The sequence below is a fragment of the Stenella coeruleoalba genome, assembly GCF_951394435.1.
Source record: "Stenella coeruleoalba genome assembly, chromosome: 9".
Taxonomy (NCBI): domain Eukaryota; kingdom Metazoa; phylum Chordata; class Mammalia; order Artiodactyla; family Delphinidae; genus Stenella; species Stenella coeruleoalba.
This window is the reverse complement of record NC_137155.1, coordinates 51,334,305-51,355,389: the sequence shown is the minus strand read 5'-3', so window position 1 is coordinate 51,355,389 and position 21,085 is coordinate 51,334,305. Positions and strand designations below refer to the sequence as shown.

The 21,085-nt window shown below is 36.9% G+C and overlaps 1 protein-coding gene across 1 annotated transcript in view; it reads left to right on the top strand.

Annotated features, from left to right (window-relative positions):
* The window catches only part of CLDN12 (claudin 12), a 106,157-nt gene that overhangs the window by 48,608 nt on the left and 36,464 nt on the right, over positions 1 to 21,085 (top strand). Inside the window, exons 3-4 of the transcript XR_013829690.1 lie at positions 374 to 435; positions 2,236 to 2,301. The gene's annotated coding sequence lies outside the window, so the exon portion shown is untranslated. The remainder of the gene's footprint in view (positions 1 to 373; positions 436 to 2,235; positions 2,302 to 21,085) is intronic.

Genomic DNA, 21,085 nt, shown 5'->3' with positions numbered 1-21,085 from the left:
CTGAGTATTTATTATGCCTTAAGTAGTGTGGTTGTCACTAGGGACATAATTATAACAAGAAAGATAAATCCTTGCTTTCGTGGAGCTTACATCCTACTAAGAGAAGACACAGAGAAGTAAACAAGTAATTGTTAATTCTATTGCTAACTTACTGATATTTCAAATGATATTTCGTTTATTTTAATTGTATTACTGTATTCTTAATCAAACACTTTAATTCTCCTGGTGGATAAATAAAAGGAGAACTTAATGTAATAAAGCAATGGTAATGAAAGTTTACATAAATGTAGTCTATCTAATAAGATAATTCCAATTATAACTTTATTCTGAAAATAAGCCTCACTAACTCTAAGTTTACCATCCTTTTGAACAGAACTCAAGTCTATATTGCTGGAAGACCACACATGTTTTACATTCCTCGTGGGACTGCTCCTGGCAAGTATTATAATTTGTTTGATGAGGTGCCCCAGACTCTTTCAGTAACTCACACCTGTAAGTCTTCCTCTTACTTATCCCAGGCATCAAAATTAAAGTATGAGTAGGAAACACTGTTTTCATTTCTAAAACACATTCTTATAACTTCAATAGCTAGTGTAGGATGGGTAAAAACCATAATATTGATAGAGAAGAGTTTAAAATTTCCAACCTAAATTGGATATTAATACCTTTCCCAGTTACCCCAACTCCCACTCCACAAAAGCAACTCAACAAAAGTTTCAGTTTGCTTTAAGGAATCCTTGAAGACTTTTCCCAAATCAATTCATCCTACCTAGTTGACTGACCCTATCTCCACTCTTTTCAGCTTGATTCTTTAAACCTTCCCGTACTTACAAGGCTCCTGCTTACCCAGAACTCAGATCTTAGCTCCCTTCAGCTCAACATGCACAGCTCTGGGCAGGTCCTCACACTCCTCTGCCCAGGCCTAGATCCTGGGAACCCAACTGAAGTCAGAACCATAGCCCCCTTGTTCACCTGGGTAATTGAACCATAAAGTATTGACTGATGAAAGGGTACTGCAAGGTCCTTTATAATTTCCATTAGAAATAACATCAGGGGACATCCATATTATTGTGCTGCTCTGGGCCTCTGGGACATGATACTAAATCTGAATGAGAAGCAGGGTAAACCTTGTAGGGGCAAGGATGAACTGTCAAGCATGTACATACTCCATTGCTAACTTCTAGATCTTGTTACGTAGAAATTGTTTTGATGGTAACAGGATCACGAACTGTTTCAAAAAGCTATTTGAGGAGAGGAGCTGAAGTACAGGGTGATTGCTGCTTCCTAGGATTGAAATCACACCAGAGGGCTGCAGAGGACGATGCGGCATTTCAACTTGTCTCCCTCCATGTTCAATTCCACAGCAAAGTGAACCAGGAGAAGTGCTTTGAAGAGAGCACAGGGTTGGATATTTATTCATTTCAGATAGAAACCGTTATCTATTCACAGATTGAGAGCAGTTAGTTACACTAGATTCATTGTAGGGAATAAAATGTGATCAAATTCAGAAAGCAGGATTATTTTCCACCCAGGAGAAAAATCTCAAGCCCAAGGGATAGCCTATATTAAAAGGTTGAATAAAGGAAACAAGATTCTTCAAAAGGCATTGAGAAGAAGATGGAAAGTGGAAGCGTGGTGTCATAGAGATCAGGAAAAGAGGGTCTGAATGTATGAGTGTCCTTTAGACTTACAAATTGGGAGGTTACTGATACCCTAACTGCATGTGGTAGTCTTAGGAGTGTTTATTCGAGACACAGTATAAACAGACTTCTGACTTGTGGAAGAAGAAAATATGGAACCTGAAAAACGTCATACACTATGCACATTTGACCACGATGCCTCTCACCCAGAGTTATTTTCCTGGAGTGATAGTAATATCGCCCCTCTTGGTCCTTGGTCCAAACTCCTCTAGAAAATGAATTCAGAAGATGATTTGAAGGGATTAGGGAATCATTGAGCATCCACAGGTTTTCTGTCAGCAGAGACAGCTAGTCTTGTGGTCACCACCAAATATTTGCCCTTTTCCTCTTTGTTAAACTCATACCCAAGTTGATAATACCTTAAGTCATTTGAGCCCTAAATATTAAAATAGCAGTAATATTGCAGTATCAGAATAGAAATCATATGATTATTTCTAGATATTTTATGTTAAGCACTTTTTAAAAATTAGGTAAGTCATCACTGACTTTTCTTAGAAAGACTTTGAAAAGGTAAATTGATTCTCTCTTCTCATAGTATATAATGAATAGATAACTGAAAAGCTAGATCATCCAGAGAGAGAAGAAGGAAGTTTCTTCAATGGTAAGCTTTCAAATTATATTGCATGAATTTTCTGCATGACTTCCCTCCCTCCTATTATGTAACTTTTCAGAAATGTAATCAGAATCATTAAGAAAGGAAGTGGAAATAAATCTGTAAAATGTAAACTGATATTCAATGCCTGACACATGTAATAGAAGGCAGCAGAAAATGGAGCTGTAACAGCTCCTCAGTCGGGCTGCCTTAGTTGAAATCTGGGCTTCATTTACTAAGTATGTCACATTGGACAACTAACTTAACCTGTCTGTGTCTTAGTTTACTCATTTGTTAATATTCTCCAGTAATAGTGAATAAATCAGTGGGTAGCTCTGAGAGACAAAATGAGATTTTATGGGCAAAATTTTTAGAATTTCCCTGACAGTAAGTTCTTAATAAATGTTAATCGTTACTGCTGGAGTACAGAATCTCAGCCCTTGAAGGCATATGAAGGTTACCTGCCCAACCCCTCCTCCAATGCTAGGACCCTCTTGCCCGTATCTCTGGCATGTTTGATGGTGAACAGCTGGAGACTGTCACTTGTATGAAAACAATGACTAATTTGGCTTTGTATATGTGTGCACGCGTGTGTATATGAATATTGTGTGCACGCACAGGTGCTTGATTTTCAACAGGGTAAACACACAGACATACTTTTATTGCCACTTCCTACATCCACCTACACAGAAAGGAAGACCCTAGCTAGAGGCATGCTCCATAATTGTATGGCTCCTGAAGTTGTCAGTGCAGGTGAATAAGAAACGAGAGGAAGGAGAATGCAGGTAACTCCCAGAAGCCTGCAGGCCCCTAGAGGCCAGAATGATCTCCAGGAGAGAAATTAGAGTTTAAAAGATCAGTGACGCTAGGATGACCATCTGTCATCCAAACTGGGACCATTTTGAGAGTAAAAGGGGGTACTATTAATAATTATTCTGGGAGAAAAGTTATAAACCAGGAGTTTGCGCAAATGAGAACATGTAGTCACGCTGGTTAACACCCACTGTTGTGAGGGAAATGTGTGCATTTATTTGCAGTTGGAGGGATTGGGTATCTATACAAACTTTTAAAAAGGCAATCTGACAGTGTCTATTAAAACATTTTTTGGGTACTCTTTGACCTGGTAATTCTGTTATTAGAGATTTTTTCCCCTTATGAGTCACCAAAATTATGTGTATTAGTTGAATGAGATGAATTTCTAGATTTGTCCATTTGTGACATACAATTTCATACAGTTCAAACTAATAAAATTGTCAGGAGTTGATTTATGTGTTGTGGGACCTGAAGCTTATGAAATTTTGAGACCCTCGTAAAAATTGTTTTTAAATCTTCTTTTTGTTAATTTTACAAAAATGTTTGACTCTGATAACACATATTCCCAGAACCTTAAAAGGCCTAGGGCAAATGAGGGCTCCTAAAGCTTAAGCTATACCACACACACACATCTTTTATTAAATATTTTAAAAATAGGACACACACATCACACACATTCTTGTCTAGACTTGAATAAGAATGGAACTGTCATACATTTGGGGGTATAAATTAGTATAAGAATTCTAAAAATTAGGGCTTCCCTGGTGGCGCAGTGGTTGAGAGTCCGCCTGCCGAAGCAGGGGACACGGGTTCGTGCCCCGGTCCGGGAAGATCCCATATGCCGCAGAGTGGCTGGGCCCGTGAGCCATGGCCGCTGAGCCTGCGCGTCCGGAGCCTGTGCTCTGCAACGGGAGAGGCCACAACACTGAGAGGCCCACATACCGCAAAAAAAAAAAAAAAGAATTCTAAAAATTAGTCTGCTAATATGAATCAAGAGCATGAACCTTTTTTTACTCTTTAAATCCCAATAATGTCACTTTTAGGAATTTATCCTATGAAAATAATCTAAAATAGTTTCATTTTTAACATGTAGCTCTATGATCCATTAGGAATTAAGCATGATATATGGTGTGAGATTCAGTTCCAATTTTATCTTTTTCCAAATGGCTATCAAGCACAATTTATTTTAAAAGCCCATCTTTACGCAAGTGATGAGGTGGAATTTTTTTCATAAATTAAATTTCCATACACATTTGAGTATATTTTTATTCTATTCACTGCCATTGGTTTGTCTGGCTAATCATTCCCTAACACCATAATTAATTATGGAGGATGTATAAATTATTTTAATATCTGGAAAATGTATTAAACTTCTCCCCACCTCACATTATTCTTTTTGTTTCCATTTTTTCTTAATTTTAAGTTCAAGCATAATAAAGATGAGTTGTTTATTCTAACTTGTGCCAATGCTGGAAATTTCAGAAAGTTAAACATTTGTTCTCTGGAAAAGATAATCATTCTAGAACTTCAGAGGTTCTCCATGTAAAGTAATTCATGAATTTACAGTGATTTCCTCTTGATTTGTTTCATCTTGGTTGTCCTCCCCTCCCCGTCCTGTCTTTCTTCCTCTCTTTCTCTTTTTCTTCTTTCTGTCTTCTTTTCCCTTACTTCCTTCATCTCTTCCTTCTAGAGCAGACTTACCAAAGAAGAACTTGATGATATTAGTATTTATTTAAAAAATTTATGTCTTCATATGCTGCCTTGCTGTCCAACTTTTTTACCAGAGAATTTCATTTTGAATAAAATGCTACTGCAGGGGGAAAATGTTGCAGGAAAGCTTTTACTATACAGTTGACCATATAATAATCATAGAAAGACTTTCAAATGCATAATGTAAAAGTTATAATTTTTAATGCTTTTTGCTTACATATTCTGTTAAAAATAAAACAGTGAAGCATTTAAAAAAATAGACCTGACATTCCAGCCCAAAACTGTCTTCTATAAAACAATATTTTGAAATCTTAGAATAAGACATAAAAATATACTAGGACAGATTATGGAACCTAGTTTTCTATTCTTGTTCATATCTAATCAGTATATTTAAAGAAAAGGTAGTGAACTCTATTGAGAGTTTTCACCCAGGATTCTGAGGAAACAGGGCTGTGAGGAGAGAGCAATAAAGAGCTGGAAAGACTGGGATTCAGGAAAGGCTTTGTTTGAGTGATGAGAATGGAATGAGGGAAAGAGTATTTGAAGGGAGACCTATCTTAAATTGGGAAGTGGGCTCCAAGGCAGAGCTTTGCCTGCAAGAATTTATTGGAGAATGCTCTTAGGAATAACACACATAAGGGAGAGAGAGAGAAGCAGACTTGGGCAGGGGGAATAATTGAATTGTCATATAGTCACAACAGAGACCTCAGTAAATTTAATGGAGAGTTCTGGAATCTAGATGGCCTCCCTAATTGAGGCAAAGGGGCCCAAACCTTCATATCAACTATCATTATATGTGGGATGCTCTCCAAAAGGAGACTTAACTTTGAGTGCAGCAGCTCCCTTTGACTGAGGGCAATTATCAAAGAGAGCCTGGCAGCTTGAGGAATGAGTGCCTTCTTCTGGAAAGGGAAGTCCAGGCATCTACCACAGCAGCTGTCATTCATTTGGGGGAATATTGAGAATAGTGATGCTAGGAAGATAGGATTTGAAATGTTCTACTACTCGTTAAGAGCACACTCTTCCCTCTCCACTTTAGCATTTTCTTTACAACCGAAGTGAACATTAATATTTCTTTCAATTATATCTTTCCATTGTTGTTGAAATTATTATTATTATTTGATTGACCCTATGCAGAGATTGGGCCATATGTGACCGGCTTTATTTCTGGGTTAAATAAATTTTGGAATAGAATTAATTGTGATGGTAACCAAGAAGGGAAAAATATACAAACAGAAGATGGTAGATTTATAAAGAAAAGAAGGTAATTGAAAAATGGTTGTCTTGGAGAAGTAGAAAAAAGCAGATCTAATGGGACAGAAAAAAAAAAAAAAAAAAAAAAAAAAAAAAGAAAAAAAAATAGTAATGGGACAGAAAATGGTGAAGTAGAAGGTTGTTGCCAGAGAATAAAACTTCTCCTAGAACACTAGGAGATGGAACAGCTTCGGTCAGGAATTGGCAAACTTTCTTATAAAGCGCCAGATAGTAAATGTTTTAGGCTTTTGGGGTCTTCTGGTCTACTCACCTGTCGTGTAAAATCAGCCATAGACAATACATAATCGAATGTATGTGACTGTGTTCCAATAAAATTTTATTTACAAAAACATGAGAGGGCCAGATTTGGTTTGTGAGCCATAGTTTGTGGAACCCTGGTTTAGATGATGAAAAAGACCATTGAATGGCTAACTGGTGTTTGCCTATCTTGTTATGCTGACTTGTAACAAATGTGTTTAAAAGATTCCAAATAAAATATCCAAAAGAAGATACAAAGGGAAAGCTAGAATAAAGTAACCATTATGTAACTAATAATCCCATCACTTTTGTCACATGGTTGATCACAGTATGCACAGCCTTTCACTAATTTTTTCATCCTTCACATTTATATTCTTATTTCTAAATACTGAGTTTTTTGAGATGGAAGCAACAATTAATCCAGCCAACATATGCCATCCTGATAAATCCAAAGGGGTTTTGAGAAACACATCATAAAAAGTAACTAATCTCATGAGAAATGTAGCAGTAATCCAAAAGGAATAGATTAGACTTCTGAAATATACATGTGACAGGGGTCTTTCCACTTAATTTGTGTGGAAATTGGTGTGGATTCTTGACAAATCTTTTACCCTTTATCATTTATTATGCAGCTGTCCAATAAAAACACCTTTGATACTTTTCCAGAGTTTTGAAATCTACATGACAAATTTTAAACTTCTTTGAAAAGGATGTTCATTGCCTTTTTGGAGTAAGGCAGTATTTTCCACATCCAAGTTGCTGCCTGGCCAAATCCACAAACAGGGATGTTATTAAGGAAAGTCTTCATTGGACTGTAGGTGAGATGAGATGACCCTAATCGTCACGACTGTACAACCAATAGAAATTTACTCCAAAATTTCATTTACTCTTACAAATTGGGTGCCCAAACAATAAAAAGGGAGAATTAAAGAGACGCGTTTATGTTGCTTGTGTTTTTTGGTAAACACATGCTGTTGAGTTATCTGTTGAGCATGCCAGAGGCTAATGAGAAAATTTGTGACTGAAAATCGTGGAGACAGACTTAACCTTCTGTTTCCTCCTGGTAGAGGAGAACAAACAGTTAAAAGGCTGAGGGTGAGTGGCAGAATGACAATAGCTTTGTTAACCTGACTCTGTAGATTAGATGATCATTGCCCAAAATGCCAGCTTCTGGTTGGCTGTAAGAAAATGCCTTTTTCTCATTTCACTCACCAGTTTCTCCCTCCATTTAAATGGTAATTACACATTTATAATGCATTGCAATTATGTCCAGTTTTACTCAGAATCCTCTGGGAGCTCTAGAAACTAGTGCTTTCATAATGAGGGATACTCTTTTGGAGTTATTTCTTTGCTTGGGAAGATCTTGGTTCTATTAATTTTTTTCTACTTTCACTTGTCCTTTTTTTTTTGCTTCCCTCAAAACCAATAGGATTTTTCCAATCAAATAGTGAGCCCTGGCAAAATTGAATAATGATATTCAAGTCATGTAACTTTAAATAATATCTTTATTTTAAAGATCTTTTAATTACCTTGGTAGTTGCTGCATATTAATTTGGTATTATTGTTTTCCCAAAAATAAATCAGACTAATTTCCAGTAAAATCCCCCCCTGCCCATTTTTCCCTTTTCAAAATTATATTCTTATATTTTTGAAAAATCTAATGGATAGGGCCTTCCCTGGTGGCGCAGTGGTTAAGAATCACCTGCCAGTGCAGGGGACACGGGTTTGAGCCCTGGTCCAGGAAGATCCCACATGCTGTGGAGCAACTAAACCCGTGTACCACACCTACTGAGCCTGCGCTCTAGGGCCCACAAGCCACAACTACTGAGCCTGCATGCCACAACTACTGAAGCCTGTGAGCCTAGAGCTCTGCTCCACAGCAAGAGAAGCCACCGCAATGAGAAGCCCGCACACCACAACAAAGAGTAGCCCCCGCTCGCCGCAACTAGAGAAAGCCCGCGCACAGCAATGAAGACCCAACGCAGCCAAAAATAAAATATAAATTAAAAAAAAATCTACGGTTAACTCTGATCCTGCATCTTTCCTTTTTCCCCTCTTTTCTCTGTGCTTGGTATTTAGTTCAAGATTCATTTTGGTATTCAAATCAGTGCCTACTTGTTTCATTAGGTTTAATATTTTATCTTGACCTTCCAAATAACTTGAATGCAATAGAAATACCAGACAAAACCTAATGATCTGGTGAAATTAATAATGACAAGTATTAAATATGAATCTCTCAACATATTCCTGACCTAGTACTTATTTAAGCAATCATTTTATATCAGTAACTTTTGTCTTTCTGATATCAAGGTTATTTTTATGTAAACCTCCATCCAATTCTTTGGGGAACAAGCATTTTTTGCCAAGTTATTTATAATAGGTAGGATTAATAGTTATACAAAGATAAACACTGATAAAATATAATGCAGGAATAACTTTTTTTTATAAGTGTATATAGTGATGGTTTCTGTCAGAATGGTGTCTAAATGAGATAGAACCATATAAATGAGACCCTGTGAGTAATTCTTAAAAATTAGTGAAGGCAATAACATTTTTCTCAAGGGACTCCTCCTAAAATGTGACAAGTGCTTTCTGGGAGATGGGGGAGTTCTGTGGTCAGGTTTATAAGATGCATCTGGAATTTACTCACTGTAAGATCTCAGGTAAATTGCTTAATACCTCTGAGCCTTGATTTCCTCATGCATATAGGAGTAATAATAACCACTTTGCAAGGAAGTTGAGGAAAAATGTAGGAAAAGCTCTTGGAATATAATATACAGTCAATATGTGGTAGCTCCTGGGCAAGGGAAGGAGCCAGGCAAGATACTACAATGAAGTAGGAGTCTAGTCCCTGAACCAGCAAGATCCTAGGTTCTAATCTCTGCCTACCACTTTTGAACTGTTTAATGCTAAGCAAATTATTTATATACTAAGTCGCCCCATATGAAAGGGAAATAACAGTACTATAAAAGTTGTGTGAGAAGTAATTTTTTATAGTGCTTAGCATATAGTAGGTACTCAGTAAACAGTTCTATTATTGCCTGTTACGTCACTGTAGGTCTGTAGGCACTATGGGAACATATAGAGGAACCTTACAGGTTACCTTTAGGCACTTAAAATCTTTCAAGGAAGAGAAGGCCTTGAGATAAGTATGTTTAGGTAGTACAAAATATAGTATAGTAAGTTCCACAACAGGGGTCCATATGTGCCTAAGTGTTGAGTTAAAGTCTATATAACTCATATTCATAGGGGTCAAGTAAGACTTCATGGAAGCAGTCATGTCAGCTCAGCTGAGTTTGAAGAGTGGTCAGAATTATCAACAGACAGAGATTAAAGCTGTTAGGGGAGGGAGTTTGGGAGAAAGGAAGCAGAAGGAGCAATGAAAGTCGTGAAGGTGAATAAGCACAGTTATACATGAGTAAAATAGTAAATAAATTCTACTATTTCTTTAAAGTATAAGGAACAGGGAAGGTGCAGGATTAATGGCTGATACTTACTGGGTACTCATGTGCCTGGCACTGTTCTAAGGGCTTTAATTCATTGAGTCCTCACAACAGTCCCATGAGAAAAGTCTTAGTACTTCATAGATAAGGAAATAGAGCCTTTATAGTGCCTATATGTGAAATAGAAGATGATGTCCTTTCTTCTGAGCCTGTAGCAGCCCTGTGCTGAGACACAGCTTGGTGAGTGGTGCATGGGCTACACTTTACCCCAGCTCACCCCTCACCCTCAGCCAGATGCTTCACTCAGGACCCCTCAGCCTACACTAGTGCGTGCAGCAGTCCTGCTTAGTGTCTTAAAGCTGAGCAATCTGGGTCCAGGGTCTGAGCTTTTAATCATGATGCTATGTGATGAGAAAGGTACCTGGTCCTTATTTGTGGGTAATCTTGAAATCCCCACTTAGGAATTTGAGCTTTGTTTTAAAAGTAAAAGGAGACATTGACTTTATTTTGAAGAAACGTAGAGGCACTTTTTAGCAAAGGTGAGGAATAACGATCATTTATTTGTAAGGAAATATATCGATGGTATTATTGGGGTGGGGACAGGGAAATGGGATGGGTGGATGATTTAGAGAGGGGAGATTCAGGCAGGAAGACAAGTTAGGAGAGTGCCAGTCATTCAAGTGGGCACAGGCGAGAGCCCAAATGCGAATGGTGGCATGAAATTGGGAGGAACCTTGAATGACATTTTAGATTAGAATTCACAGACCCTCTTGATTTAGAAGTAGAGTGTCAAAAGGAGGAGCTGAAGGATATTTCAAGGCTTCCAACTTGGGTAATTGGAAGACAATGATGCTGTTAAGATAAAGAAGGAAAACAGGAGGAAGGGCAAGGACATTTTGGTGAGAAGGATAAAGCTTTCATGTTGAATTTGTAGTAATGGCAAGACATGCATGTAGAAACTCCAACCAAGAGTTAGGACTGTGGGTGTGGAGCTGGGGAAATTTGAGCTGAAGAGCTAAATGAAGAAAGAGTCTACATGAAGCCATGGGTGTGGGTGAGAGCAATTGTGGAGTATGTCAAGAGAACAGCAGGACAAGAAAGGATCCTTCAGGATAGCCTTAATCTAGAGTGTGGAAAGAAGTTATGGTGTCACCCAAGAAGATGGAGCAGCGGCCCAGAGTAATCAAGTCAGAATAGAGCAGAGCTAAGGTATAGGACAGGGGTGGTCAGGAACACCAAATATGTGGCACAGGCAAAGTTGCTCATACACATAATCTATTTTGTAAACTGCAACAATGCCTTTAAACAATTAGGATGTTTCAGGGTACTAAGGAGCACTTTGGTGCATATTAGGTACAATGGTAGCTGAAAATAGATTGTAGCTTTCTACAGTGCATTTTCTATCCTATGAGAAGGGTCATGTGCAATAAATGATTTATCTTACAGGACAGAGGTTGCCTGGAGCATCATGTAGAGAAGAAATCTGAGTAATGCCCAGGCTCAGTGGGAAAGAACATTAGAATCTATTAGCAATATTGACCCTCTGTGGTGGGAGTGGAGAATACTGTGTCAAAGTTGGTCTTTTCTGGATTAGATGCTTCCTAAGGTATTCTTAAAGCTCTAAGTTTCTGTGATCATCAGAGCCTAGTTTATCATACACATCAACCTTTTTAAAAAAGGCAAATGACTCCTCATGATTTTGTAGCACAATTTTCCAATGAGGCTTGCAAAATGAGACTGAATGTCAGGTACTCTAGAGTGAATGAATGAAGAAAAATTATGTGCATTCAATAGGGTAAATAAGGAAAAGTCACCACACACCTTCAACTCAGCTGGTTCCTAATAAAAGGGTTAGGAGTGTGTGTGTGTGTGTGTGTGTGTGTGTGTGTGTGTGTGTGTGTGTGTGTGTGTGTGTGTGTGTATTCAGTTGTTTGGGACTTCAGATAAATGTTCTAATGGGAGTATGGTGGTAATATGTGAAGGAATTGAAAGTAATTGCTTGTTACAGAAAGAGGGAAAAAGTTATTTAAATTTCTCCAGTCAAGAACTTTGATTATAGAAAGCCACAGGCGGGGAACATAAAAAGCCAATGCTGAGCTGGATTATTCACTGAGGAGAATTCATAGTAACCACATTAATAAAGTTTTAGATGAGCCTCTTCACTGTTGTATGTAAATAACTATTGCAGAGAAGCTTTTATTTTATAAGTATTCATTATCATAGAAATTTACTGTTCTTAGTCTTGAAAAAGTTGTCCATAAACACTTTTGGAAAATGCCATTGTAATTTAAATACCTATTGGAATTAATTTTAAAAACAATTTTGCTTTGCAGAATCCTAGAGCTGTAGCCCTTTGTATTTCTTCTAACATATCTACTGTATTATATGAATTTACACAAATCATTTCATCTCTGTGTCAGAATATAACTCCTTGAGGGCAAGGGCAGTATTTCATCACTATACCATTGACATCGCTATGTGTAGTGCCTGTCCCTAGTCTCCTCTGACTTTTCTTCCTGTCCACTGACAGGAAGAGTCAAGAGTCAGCTTTCATAACCCCTCTGATGAAGGTGTGGGACATGGTATCTGCCATCAAAAAACTTAAAATCCGGTTGCTGAGAGAATAGTCACCAGAAATAGATAATGAACAAAGGAGGTAATTAATAACTTAGAGAATAGGTCCATAGTAATTGATATTTCAAAACCTTGATTTCATTTTCATTCCTTCTTCAGCCACAGATAAATTCTCAATGATGTAGGCAAGGACTTTCAAGAGATATGACAACATATAGTAACTCTACTATTACTATCTCCTTTGCACACTTACTGTCTCTTTCCCTGTATTTCTGTTCTCACTGTTATTTATTTTTCTGGTGAGGGGCTCTTGTACCAATTCCTGATATTCATTTGTCAAAATGCTAACTTTTTTTTTTTTTTCGAATCTCATCTTCAATGCCACCTTCAAACACATTTTCCTGATCTCCCTTAAGCAACTGTTATGTCTTTTTTCAGATCACTTTCCTTTCCGCTCTCTCTTGGTACTTATCTTAAGGTGGAAATGGTGTTTTATTGGATAGAGTACAGAATCTTGGCTCTATCATCGTTTGTGATATCTGGAGCACATATTAAACTCTTTCTGTCTCAGCTTCCTCATCTTTAAAATAGGGATAAAAATAATTGCTTGTTTACATAGCTGTGGTGATACGATGAGATAACATATGTAAAGTACTTATAATAGTGCCTAACACGTAATGAATACTCAGTAAATAATGACTGTTCTGGCAACAGCTTACAGTTCCTGGCATATAGTAGGGTGTATGTTTTGATTTGAATAATAATGATAAAATTGAGTAAATGATGAGTTCATTTTGCTCTGATTCCAGTAAGAGCAAAGGGAGTTAGAAAAAGATCAGGGTAGGGTGGATTTGATTGAATAAGCATTTATTGCATTTTGCTTTGTGCCAGGCACTGGGGATACAATGTGAACAAGACAGACAACATCAGGGAAAAGGGGAGATGTTGGTCAAAGGGTACAAACTTCCAGTTAAAAGAGAATAAGTTCTGAGGATCTCATGTACAGTATGGTGATTATAGCTAGTAAGACCATATTATATACTGGAAAGTTACTAAGAGAGTAGATCTGCAATGTTCTTACCCCTCCGCCAAAAAAAAAAAAAGAAATGATAATTATGTGAGGTGATGGACGTATTAACTAATGCTATGGTAATCATCATTTTGCAATATGTAAGTGTATCAAATCAACACATTGTATACCTTAAACTTACACTATGTTATATGTCAATTATATCTCAATAATGGGAAAAAAAAGATAATGATTCCAGTATAAATACAAAAGAAGTGAGGAGCAAAGGAAAATAATTTAAAAATTGTGACACTGCTGGAAAGAAACAAAAGGACTTAAATTGGGGGAAAGGAAGGTAGGGAACGTACTTGAGATAAATAACAAAGGCATCGAGGGAGTGGAGTTTGAGCAAAGACCCAAATATGATGAGGAGTCAGTCAGCAGCAGAGTGAGGCGAAGGAAGTACCAGGTGGAGGCTCCAAGGTGAGCCAGAGCTTGGGGTGTTGGAGAAACTGAAGTTCAGTGTGGCTGGAGTGAGCAAGGGTTGAGCTGGATACATAGGCAGGGGTCAGACTATGGAGAGATTTATATGCCGCTAAAAGCAGTGTGGGTTGCATTAGACTTGACTGAGAGGGTTGGATTTTCAGCTGGGTTTAAGACTGTAAAATGTAGAGAAATATTTTGGAGTAGGCATCTGAGGTGGAAGAGCAAAGCCATGGGGTTGTGAGGGAGAATGGTGTAGGAGAAGACAAGTAGTCTGTGAAGTGGAGGAGTTGCATGGGGGCATATGAGAAACTATTCTCTTTTGGAGGCTATCATTCTACAGAACAGCTGCTGCCTTACAGTAATGGACTTTGACAGATTTTTCTCACAGCAGACGAAAAGTTAAGCTGATGTGGTGACCTTTTGGAATAGATGGTTTCTTTTCTGCCAGGTTGAACCTTTTCTGGGAATATTTGTGCTGAGTGAGCTCTTTGACCTTAGTACAGGGTGGGTAAATGCTATCCTTCACGAGCATTCAACTCTTTTCCTTTCATGTCAGCAGAAGGAAATAAATCATTTATGTTGGCTCGAGTAATTGTAGCAGCTTTTCATTTCCAATTTACCCCAGTGTGTGTGACTAATTTGAGTTGATAATCACGGTTACCCACTCACAGCTTTTCAAGGGAAGGACCATGAGTCGGAGAACATTACGTTTCTATAAAGATTGGTGTAATGGCCTTGAACTTAAGCTTTCTAGTCTAAACGTGAAACCTGAGAGTTAATGCTGTATTACATTTCCAGTAATGACTGTGTCCTTTTTCTTTCAGATTTCCTTCAGGATTTTAATAATCCTTACAGTCTCTTTGAGAATGACTGAACTTCCAAATTCCCTTAAGTTAAAATTTTAAATTCTATTGAACGTTTTTGTAGAGTATTTCATTACTTTTACATTGTGACTTGTGCAGTAATTTGTGATTATAAGGGTTAAAAAGCTCTTGAAACAAGATTTTATGGTTAGTTTAAAAGATTTTTTAAAAACTTTTGAATAATCTCCTTCCTAGCTAGCTTTACAATCTTAATATTCTTCCCTTTGAACATAAAGCGGTATAAAAATAGAATGTGCAAGCACCTGACATATAAATTTATATATGGCAGAAGGATTAGAGGCTACACCCCATGATTATGTCTGACGTTGCTGTTTTCTCATCAGTATGACCAGACGATAAATAAATACTCTTATCTGTTTACATTTATTATTAAAAAAATGCACCACTATTCAGAATCTTCCGTACAATAGTAAATTTTAGGTAATGATCAATATTATTAGAATCTGTGTTGATGAATATATATCAATGATAATATATTTTTAATGCTATAGATAGTTTCAAATAAAAGAGGTAATGATTATTAACAATGTAAGAAAAATACTAGAGGGTTTTTTAATACAGCCAAATTATGCCAGGCTTCTTTCAATACCAAATAATTTCTTCATTAAAATTCAGTAATGATCTGATATATTCATTAATAAGTATGTTTCACCAGTTTTTTTTTTTTTAACCTCTCCCTGTTGGGAAAAATTTGGAAAAAGAAGGCATAAACTTATATTTGATATTTTTGTTACTTTTAGTACTTTAATATAAAACTAATATGGCTTCAGTTAAACTGGGGGTGGGAGATGTGATACCAAAAATTGTGAAGAAAATAATCGATTATCACAATGGGGGGAATAGAACTTGGTTCTATATATATTTAGAAGTGTTCTCCCATGCTTGACCTAGAGGGGTGGGATAGGGAGGGTGGGAGGGAGACGCAAGAGGTAGGGGATATGGGGATATACGTGTACATATAGCTGATTCACTTTGTTATACAGCCGAAACTAACACAACATTGGAAAGCGATTATACTCCAATAAAGATGTAAAATTGCCAAGAAAGACACATAAAAAAAAAAAGCAAAAAAGAAGTGTTCTCCCATGCTATCAAGGCTGGAATAACTTGAGCTAGGAAAAACCAAATTTGTTTAAGTTGAGGTGGCTGTAACTCCAGCAAGACAGACCTTACACTTGATCAAAGATTGATTTCTATGCTAGGCAGAAAATTTGACTTTGATTAGAGAACTGAAACAGCAATGACGAAATAAGTAATCTCTTTTGTTCCACCAAAATCTGAGAACGTCCTGTCTTTTTTCCCATGAAGTAATAAGCCTAAGCTTGTTCCTGTCTGTCTCTTTCTTTGCACTTTAGCTTGTTTCCCGGTGTTTGTCCTCACTTTATTCCCTTCAACCCAGCTTTACTGAGGTATAATTGACAAATAAAATTACATATATAGGGAATTCCCTGGCGGTCCAGTGGTTAGGACTCTGTGCTTTCACTGCCGAGGGCCCAGGTTCAATCTCTTTGGGGAACTAAGATCCCACAAGCTGGGTGGGATGGCCAAAAAAAAAAAATTGTATAAAAGAGTACAGCATGATGATTGATATGCATATATATTGTGAAATGATTACCATAATCAAGTTAATTCATATATCCATCACCTCACATAGTGATGTGTGTATGTGCGTGTGTGTGTGTGTGTGTGTGATGGGAATGCTTAAGACTACTCTTTTAGCAAATTTCAAGTTAAAATACAGTATTATTAAATAGTCACCATACTGTACGTTATATCCACAGAATTTATTCATCTTATGACTGAAGGGTTGTATCCTTTGATGAGGACCTCCCCCCACCCCTAGCCTCTGGTAACCACCATTCTACTCTCTGTTTCTATGAGTTTGACTTTTTTTTTAAGATTCAACATATAAGTGAGATAATACAAGACAGTATTTGTCTTTGTCTGGCTTATTTTATGTAGCATAATATCTTCCAGGTTCATCCATGTTATCACAGATGGCAGGATTTCCTTCTTTCTCATGACTGAATAATATTCCATTGTTATATGTACATATATAATATATACATATCACATAACATACACATATAACATATATTGAGTATTTATAAAATTACACTTGCCAGATTTAAATATATCTTTTTCATTAGAGGGATTCATATCTCAATAGCATGCTAAGTTTCAGAATGTTAAAAATATATTCATTTTTTGTTAATACATATGGGCATTTTCACAAATCTTTTAAAATCTCATTAATTCATATTTTGGGGAGAGTTTTCTTTTTTTTCTCCTTTCACAAAGATAAATTCTAATTTGCTTCTTTGTTCAAAACAATTCAGTATAGGCTGTGTTGTCTTCTATATGTCATGTCACCGCTACTAAATTGTGAAAAACAAATCATGTTTTGTTTTGTTTTTTCTGGTATGCGGGCCTCTCACTGCTGTGGCCTCTCCTGTTGCACAGCACAGGTTCCAGACACGCAGGCTCAGTGGCCATGGCTTACGGGCCCAGCCGCTCGACGGCATGTGGGATCTTCCCAGACCGGGGCGCAAACCCGTGTCCCCTGCATCGGCAGGCGGACTCTCAACCACTACGCCACCAGGGAAGCCCCATGTTTTAGTTATGTAACCTGAGTATGGCTTTTGATTTTCAATCATCCAAAAGAGGACTTTTAATTCCAACATTTCAATATTGCCCAAGTTGAGAAACTCTAAATTACATCAACCCTAGTAACATTATTCTTTCCTTAACTTGTCATTTAGTCTCTTTCCCCTCAGCCTCCTCAAATCACCCTACTCTCTTCTTTCTATGCTCTAGCCACATTGAACCTCACTTAGTTTCTTCTGTCAGTCAAGTTGTCTTTTGCTCTCATCTTCCACACATTTACTTCCCTCTGATCAGAATATCCTTTCCCCTTACTCCCTCCCCAACACCATGGAGTTTTACTTCTACTTATTCCTTAGTTCTCAGTTATTTCCTCCAGGAAGGTTTTCTGATCCTCCTTAGACTGAGAGGTACTTTTGTAGTATTTCCCCCCAATACCCACACTGCTTATATCATAGCATTTATCAGTTTATTAAAATAACAAGTTAATCTCTATAAGGTTTATAACCAATCCTGTTTGCTCAATGTTGATCTTCAAGACCTGGGCCTTTGCAATTTATACAGTAGTTTTTTGTTTGTTTATTTGTTTGTTTGTTTTTAAGTTATAGAATGAGCACAAGAATAACTGAATGAATCAGCCTACATTTTTTTTTCTTTACCTGTAACATTTAGGAAATGTAGCACTTAAGAAATGTAAGTTAATGTTTTATGTGTGTACACTTAAGATATCTCTGTGAAACAAAAATAAACAATTAAAATATTTTTAATCTAGTTTTAAAAAAAGAGGGCTTTTATAAATAAATACCAAAGGAAATAATAAAATATTAAGCCATATTTAATTTATTTTATTTTAATTTTAATAGAATGTTTCAATTAATTTCTTCATTACTGGTCCTAATTAATTCATTTTAGAATTTGCCATAATTCTGTATTTACAAAAATTATTTACCGGGCTTCCCTGGTGGCGCAGTGGTTGAGGGTCCGCCTGCCGAGGCAGGGAACACGGGTTCGTTCCCTGGTCCGGAAAGATCCCACATGCCGCGGAGCGGCTAGGCCCGTGAGCCATGGCCTCTGAGCCTGCGCGTCCGGAGCCTGTGCTCCGCAACGGGAGAGGCCACAACAGTGAAAAGCCCGCGTACCGCAAAAAAAAAAAAAAAAAATTTACTGACTATTTTTTTAAACTTTTTTATCAATCACTTATTTTATATAGTCAGATTGAATAATTATCAATATATCATAATTCCAAAATGAACAATACTATATTTATAGGATTAATGATTTTGGAGTTGTTTGGTGTTAAGTGAAATTATGAATAACCTTGTTCTCTGTGCTCTGTTTGACATTTTCCTTTCATCACCTATCAGGAAATCTAAAAAAGTAAAGTGCAACTCAGCTGGCTGTCTTTGAAGAAGAATAATTTGAAATGAGAGTAAGTTGATAGTGTAGTAATGGTCTCGTGATAGCTTTCCCAGGAGACATCTTATGCAAAAATGATGGAGGTCTGCCCATCACTGCACACAGAATGCTGACATTCTTGACTTTAATAGGAAAGCATTTATCTTTTGCACCTGCTCCAGTATATGAATAGCTGTCATGTACTCCAACAAAAGAGAGGAGAGCTGTCACTGTGATTTAAGAAATATACATTGGTGTAAGAAAAAGCAAAATGTTTTGAGCACTTAGAATTTATTTTTCTTGCTCTATTATGCCTGGTTTCTACAGTGAATTATTTAAGTTATACTTAATAGTATTAGAATTTTCCTACTGAGTCCATCAGTATGACTTCATCATTATAGAAAGCACTTTGAATTATTAAAGAGACCCTGCGTGTGTGCTTCAGGAATAAAAGGTTGTGCATTTATGATTACTGGATTTTCAGTAGTATGTAACAAAATGAAACACCTAGATAAAGTGTAAATGCAGTTTTTACAAGCATATCAGTAAGACAAAATTTGAGGTTTATAAAGTTAAAACTTATTCTTAAAAATTCACTGATTCAAATAAAACAAGTAAAATAATGGAGTAAAATGCATATTGAAATTGATTATTGGAAAAACAGAAGGTTTTCTTAAAGGTTTTTAGATTCCTGACAAGTTGACAATGGAACCAGAGCCTTTAAATGTGTTCAAGTATTGAAATGTTACTGCTTTTCCGCACATTTTTATTACTAAATATTACTGCTTTACTGGGTGAAATTATGAAAGAAGCCTGTCAGATCTTTTTTACATTTATGTTTTCCCAGCAGGTGTTTCCTCCCATGGCATTTTACATGCTGATTTTTCTTCTCTTGCTGTCTTTCAATTTTAACTTTCCTTCTAAAACTACACAAGAGATTTCAAGATTATGTACACACACACACACGTAGTTTGTGTGTATACATATATAAAGTATAGCTATAATTTAATCTGACTCATCTTTTAACAAACACTAAACCAAAATTAATTTTCTCCCTTGAGAATATTCACCATTTGAAGTTATTCACTTATTTCACTCCTGCTGATATTACTTAAAATGTCTTTGGACCTATTCCTTTGAAATGTCTTTAAAAACCGGCAGAACATATAAAATACATCTTCATTTTTTATGGATGGTTGAGAGATGGCAGACAGGCATTCAGAGCCATATGTGATGAGAACAGGTAACTGATTGTTTCAGATAATCCATTTTTGGTCCAAGTCAGGGATATGCTATAAAGAACTTGTTGTGTGTTTGGGAGAGAAAAAATGAAAAGGCAGGGAGGAAAAGGAGGGGCCCAAATTGATTATGATAGGATAGCAATTTGAAAAGAAAAATTCAAAAAGATTTTAGCAGTTGTTGAAAAACTCCTTGAATTTTCCATGGTGACTGTTTTGAAAGAATGCAAACATTTGGAAGTACTGGCAGCCCCTGAAGCACTGAGGTTTTATATGATTTTCATTTGTACTTCTGAGCTCATATCCATTTTGGGATTTAAAGTAAACAGCATATAACTCAAAACTGAATCTGATTAATTCTTCCTAAGGCTCTTTCACTCATCTGGCATCAGTCTGGACAAAAGCCTTATTCTCCACCTTGTACCATCCTGTTTGGTTCTTACTGGGAAGGCAGCTTTGTGGTTTTTTTAAAAAATTAATTATTTATTTTTTTAGGCTGTGCTGCTCGGCTTGCGGGATCTTAGTTCCCTGACCAGGGGTCAAACCCCGGGCCCATGGCAATGAAAGCCTGAGTCCTAACCACTGGACCACTAGGGAATTCCCACATCTTAGATTTTGTTGAGTTTCTGAAAACTCTTGAGTTGTATAGATAATGCTGAATCAAGATGGCTTCAGGAAATGTCAGCTTTGAACAGAGGAAGCAAAGTAAATTTAGAAAAGAGGAAAGGAGCCTGGATTCAGAGAGAGTCTGCATTCTAACCAGAACTTTGGGTGGTTTTCACCTTAGGAAGATACGATCTGGAGAAGGATCAAAAATGAGCAACTTAATACAAGCTGCTAACTGAAATTTCATACTAATTATCGAAGTTTCTCTATGTCTTACCTCATGAGATTGAGTGGTATGCTTGGAAGAGGAGATCAAGTCTTAGATTTAGGAAACCTAGTCCTAATTTCAGTTCTGACCCTAAAGTATTTGTGATCGTGACAAATTAAAGAAAATGGTGTTTTTCTCATTTTCTAAATTGATCTTTTGAGTTAGATAAGGAATTTAAACAAGCCAGCCACAGCAAAATGAATTGTCCAAGATCATAATGGGTTTAAGACATGGAGGTAGGCTTGGAAGGA